This window comes from Castor canadensis, chromosome 16, assembly GCF_047511655.1.
Source record: "Castor canadensis chromosome 16, mCasCan1.hap1v2, whole genome shotgun sequence".
NCBI classification, from domain to species: Eukaryota; Metazoa; Chordata; class Mammalia; order Rodentia; family Castoridae; genus Castor; species Castor canadensis.
The window spans coordinates 70,909,016-70,915,265 of NC_133401.1; positions in this window are offsets into that span (position 1 = coordinate 70,909,016).

The window sequence follows — 6,250 nt, forward strand, 5'->3', positions numbered from 1 at the left end:
AAATGAGTCCTCTAAAGGTTCCTCAGAAAGTCCCCAGTGGGCCTGAGTCCCAGTTGCTGTCAGTAGTAGCTTGCTCTTTACCACATTCTCCATTGCTTGAGGCTTCATGCTTCCACCCTTTCATTTGGTTTCTCAGAATCACTTCCTAAACAAACTGCCTGCAGATCAGCCCTTGTCATTGCATCTACTTTGGAGACATCACACGTGGTGTGGGCCCATACCTGTCAACTTCTATGCACACAATCTCTTTGACTTGAGACATTTTTCTCTTTTTAATTCACCAGGATTTGTTGACTAATTTATGCTGGGCTGCCCTTGCTGCACTTGACATTTCTCTTGACTGTGGCAGCATTCTCAAGTCTTTCACTGTTTCTTTAACTGAGGAGCTCTGAAAAACACTGATGTTGAACACTGAACCAAGGGAGTTTAGTGTTACAAAGTAATGTAATTCTCTAACTTTCCTGTTGGGAATATGATACTAGCTCCATGTCATAACAAGCAAACTAACACTTTGAAAAGTTCTAAGCCACAATGCAGAGGAAAAGGGAATGTTACAAATGAAGTCTTTCTGTCTCTGTGGTCATTTCTATGCAGTGCCTGAACTGAAAACAGCAAGGAAGCAGAGAAGCCATAAGAAAATGGGTGAGAATGAAGGTAAATGAGAGGCACCCTTAAGAGTAACATGTAGATTTTATTGTGAAAACCTATAAATTGTTTTAGCATTATTATTATTTTTGGTTTTCTTGGGGTGTAGAACTCAGTTCCGAGCCTGACAGGCAAGCATTCTCACACTCAAACCACATCCCCAACATTTACACCAAATTTTTTAATTGAAGCCCACCAACAGGTTAATAGATAAAGAAAATGTGATGTATATTCACAATATGTTTGGGTTTACCCATAAAGAATGAAGTTGTATTTTTTGCAGGAAAATGGAACTGGAGATATAATGCTAAAAGAAGTAATCCAGAATCAAAAAGACAAATATCATGTTTTTCTCTCATATGTGGAACTTAGAGAGGAAAAGAACATGAAAGCAAAATGGGGAGAATTTTTAATGTAGAAAGGGAAAAGGAAGAGAGAGAGCGGGAGAAAATTGGCAATAAAGGAAGTGAATATGATCACAGTATGTTATGTGCAAGTATGAAAATGTCATAATGAAATCTATTACTTTATATAATTAGTATAGGCTAATCAATCAACATGTGTTTAAAAATTAATTTTTAGAATTTTAATTGTATATCTTTATGGGGTACTGTGTGACAATTAGGCTATACATCAGAATAATTAATTTTCCTCTTACCTTAAATTATCTTAAATTACCTTGTGTTTGGATACTCTGGGTCCTTTTTTATAGTTATTCATAAAATATGTAATAGGTTATTGTGATTGTAATTACACTATTGTTATGTAAATTAAGTTTTGAATGCCTTTGTTCCCATTTTCTTACTCTTATTTAGTAAAAGAGACATAGGTAGACAGTCAATGAATGGATCCTGCATAGAGGGAAGGGTAGACTCAGTTGAACCTTATACAGCTGAACACTGACTGCCCAGAGTCCTGTGGCTACTCTAACTCCTCTTTTTTTTAATCAACTACTTAGTATTTCATAAAGTAGATTTTATTTTGAATGGTGACAGGGAAGAGAAAGAAGACTGGATTTATGCCCCAAATAAGACACATTGAGTCAAATTCTAGATGTCTTTCCTACCTGCAGGTTGCATATCACAAGAGTTTCTATCTAAGCATGCCCAGTTTAACCATTGTCACTTTTCCTCAAGTGTTTTCTTCTACCATGGCACCCAAATTATAAAGCTAGGTATTCTAGAGAACTTTCTTGCTTAAACTCTTAGACTTCATCATTGACAAGATCTAATTTGTTCAACTCCAAGTACCTGGTGGGTTCCCACTACAGTGACCTCTTTTCAACACTCTACACATAGCATTTTTTAGATACTTTAATGGTGTCTACAGTGCCTAAATCCTTCCCACTGCCCCATGCCTCCCACAGCCCCAGGCATTGGTAAATTCCAGGCTTGAAGTAAGAGAAGCCAGAGAGATATAAACAACAAAGATGCATCTACCCCCTTGTTCTGCAGTATCAAGTAAAGAACTCAAAATGGACAGAAAGAGGCTGTCCTGGATAGCTTACCTGGCACCTGCCTGAGAGACTGACAACGAGCATGAGCACAAGTGCCATGGATGTGTTCCAGTGGGATGATTTCATGTTTTGAAAACCAGAGACAGCAGGCATGGATGAAAAATTTAGTTATAAAACAGTTCAGGTGTACACACCTGAACTGCCAATAAATGTTACAATGTAGTATTTCTTAATTCAAGCATATTTTGAAACTCTCTTGTTTACTTTATTCTTTAAGCTGTACAAGTATAAAATCCATAAAGTATCAATGATCTTATTAATGATCTTTTAAAATTTTTCACAATGGCTCCCTCTTCTCTATTGTTTTATTAGCTTGAAGTTTAGATGAGAGGTTCATTTGCCGTTCTTCTAGCTGTCCTGTGCATTAGCACTCTCGCTTATGTGCTTGTTTGATCAATGAATTTCTTAGACTTTCTGCTGGAATTAACTTAAGAGTGCGCGATATTGTTATCAGTAAACTAAGTCAATCTTCAAGTGTTAATGTGATTGTTTTCTTGCTATGTCATTAGCTTGATGATTAAAGTACAAGTTTTGGGTTAAAACCAAATGGCTTTCATTATTATGTTTTCCAATTATTTTAGTTAATAATTTAAAGAGCTATTTAGAGAAATGTGAGGTCATACAAAACTCACTAACTTTTATGCTCTTAAGTGACAATTACCGAATTAGTAAAGTTTATTTTCATTATGCTTAATATGGCAATTTTTCACTTCTATTAAAAAGGAATATTCATTTACTAATTGAAGGTGAAAAATGACAAATAAGACACCAATTCTATTTCAAGATTTTTGACTAAGTGATATGTTGCACAATGAGTTTCTTTTTTAATGGAAGTCTTAATTTACTTCCCTTTAAAAAAAAAAGGCTGGTATTGATATGGAAGATTTGTGTAGGTCTGAAATCCCCCATTCAACCTTGCTGGCTTAGGTGATTAGCCAGAGGGAGGATTAGTATTCATGAAGCCAAAGAATAAACTTCATGGACAACAAGAGTGAGAAAGTGGGAGAGTTTACTGACATAAAAAAGTCGGAAATAGTAGAGCCTCCAGGTCTGGGAGAAATCTGAAGATAGGGTGCCAGAAAAGTGACGTGGTGTCAGGTGTGTGTTCATTTTTTCTGGGGCATTGCTCAATCTCTATGCTAACTGAGTGTATAGGAAGCAGCATTCTGGTTGGCTGTGCCTGCAATGTTCTGACTGGCCATGCCCTAATCCTCATACCGTCCTTATTCTAGTCAGTTCTGCTTTTCCTTCTTTCCACCCTTTAAAGTCTCAGGGAGGTCATAATGGAGGTTTCCATGGGTCTTTCTGTCTCACTGCCCCCTCTGAAGAAGTAACTCTAACTGCCTTTATAGAAAAAGGACAATGACCACTCTTTGGTTGCTTTGAGCTAGAAAGGGGCACTGGTAGGGGACAGCAGTCAGGGTCTTCTCACAGAGGCCTATCTAAGGGTCCCTAGTAGATAAAGATTTTTATTTTAGGCTCCATTTTAATCTCAAACTGAAAAGCTGAAAAGGAAATTTAATCATTAAAACATTAAGAAAAATGTATAAAGTCTACTGAAAGCATCTGCCATTCATAGAAACAGTATAGAAGATTGATAGCAGATAGTTTGTAATCCTCGCTTTGCATTAGGCCTTACAACAGTTTGTCGCTGGTGGAGAAAGCTGTAGAGTCTTTAAAGTGGATTTTAGCAGGGGTGGCATCAATTGTTCGGCCTATTTCACCTTGAGTGGTGAAAGAAAGGGAGAAGTTCCTTAGGGTAGGTCAGGTCAGAGTTCCATAGCTGCTTTATGCATGTAGACACTTGCTTTGTTTCCCAAGGGATCCTGGCAAGGTCATCAGGTTGGTCAGCTCTTCCTCAAGTCCACAGGCTGACAGTGCTCTGACTTCTCTAACAATTGTGCTCTGTGATGATTAATTTTACGTGTCAATTTGATTGCACCACAGTGTCCAGATTAAGCATTTTTTCTGTGACTGTCTTTGAGTGTATTTCCAGATGGGATTAGTATTTGAATCATCTTCAAAATGTCCTTTCCTTTTTTTTCATCTAAAACTTTATGACACAACTGAGCAAGCCCCAAAATGTTCCTGTCTCCCATTTTAACCTACCGAACATGTGCCTCCTGACCTTGAACTAAGGATGCCCAAAAATGTATCGTTCCTCCTTTTTTTGTTTAAGATTTTATTAGCATATAACAGTTGTACAGAGGGATACACTATGATAGTTATGACTGTGTTTAAAGTATATCTTAGTTGGATTTACCCCCTCCATCGTTCTCACTCTTCCTCCTCCTCTTTTTAGAACAATTCATTCTTCTATTTTAATATATGGATATAATATGAATCCATCATATACACACTCATTCATCCTTTCCTTGTGCCCACCCCCTCACACTGGCATCCACCCCCCAAAAAGATTTATTTTTCTCTTCTGCCCTTCATTTTTAAAATAGGTGTATATTGACAGTCCAACGGGGTTTTGTCTTGGTATTTCAGGTGTGTATATTTCAGGATTTTATCAAATTAAACCCCTCCTCTCCATTACTTACTTGTTCTCTAGCCCCCTCCCACAAGTACCTGCCACAATATACCTATTTATGTCGTGTTTTTCATTACTAATTTCAATTCAGTATTCAAAGGGGTTTCACAGTGTATCCATGCTGTGAGTGTACTTTGCTTTGCTCTGTTCAACCCCTTCCATTACTTTCTCTTACCCCTTCCTCTCCATTTTTCAACAGCTTTCAATAGAAATCATTGTATCTTTGACCTCCCAGGCTAAGTGCTCTTTCTTAGGATCTTGGGAAAATTGGTTTCATCTAATACATACAATCAGAAACCAAAAATTAACATAAGCACCTGCTTAGAATACTCCTTGTTATGTGATAAGATTAAGTAAACCCACCAGCCACCCTAGCTCTTCCATAATGACTGCCCAGATTTTTCCCACCTTACAATTTATGAATTGTTCTTGAACAAAGAAATCAATGTTTCTGTGCCACCCGGGAGGGGCCATTGCTTCCCTTATGGTGCTTTCCTCCTACTCTTTCTTTTTCTTTCAATAAAGTTTTGCTACTGTTTTGCAATCCATGTCTCTGTCTACTTCTCTATTCAGGTGACACAAGAATGTGGAATCTTCTGGATAAGTAGCTTTTTAGACCACTCAGCCTGGTAACAGTGTAATTCAAATCAGTCTGGAAAGCCTGTAAACCAGGATAGACAATGGTATAAATCCCATTCCAAGGGAGAAGGCTAATGTCTCAGATTAAGCAGCTAGGCAAGAAGAAAGAGAGGAGGTTTCCTTATTCCTTCCCTTTTGTTCTAGTTAACTTTCAATAGACAGATGATTCTCACTCACATTAGAAAGAGAAATCTTTACTGCGTCCACAGGTTCAAATGCTTATCCCATGTGGAAATACACTCAAAGACAGACAAAGAAATAATGCTTAGTCTAGGCACTTTAGAGTTCAATCAAGTTGACACACAAAATTAATCATCATAGAAGCCAGTTGTTAAAGAAGACAGAGCCCGGTCAGCCTGTGTACTTGATCAAAAGAGCTATCGTTGCCAACCTGATGACCTTCCCAGGACTGCTTAGGAAACAAAGCTAGTATAAAGCAACTATATAACTGTGGTCTGACCCACACTAACTAACAAACCAGTCCCTTTCTAGTTTCTTTTTAAAAATAATTGCCTTTATTTCATGAGTAGGAAAATTAAGACATTTCATGAAAAAAAGAAATTCATTATGCAACACATTATGTAGTCAAAGATCTTGACACTGAATCAGTGTCCTAACTATCATTTCTCACCTTTAAGTAATAAGTGAATATTCCTTTTTAATGGAGGTGAAAAAATTACCCATATTAAGCATAATGAAACAAACCTTATTAATTTAATAATTACCACTTCAGAGCATAAAAGCTACTAAGATTGTAAGCCTTCACATTTCTTTTAATATTTCTGTAAATTATTAAGTAAAATAATTGTGAAGCATAATAATGAATGCCATTTGGTTTTAAACCAAAAATTGTACCCTAATCATCAAGCTAATGACATAGCAGGAAAACAGTGACATTACCACTTGAAGAT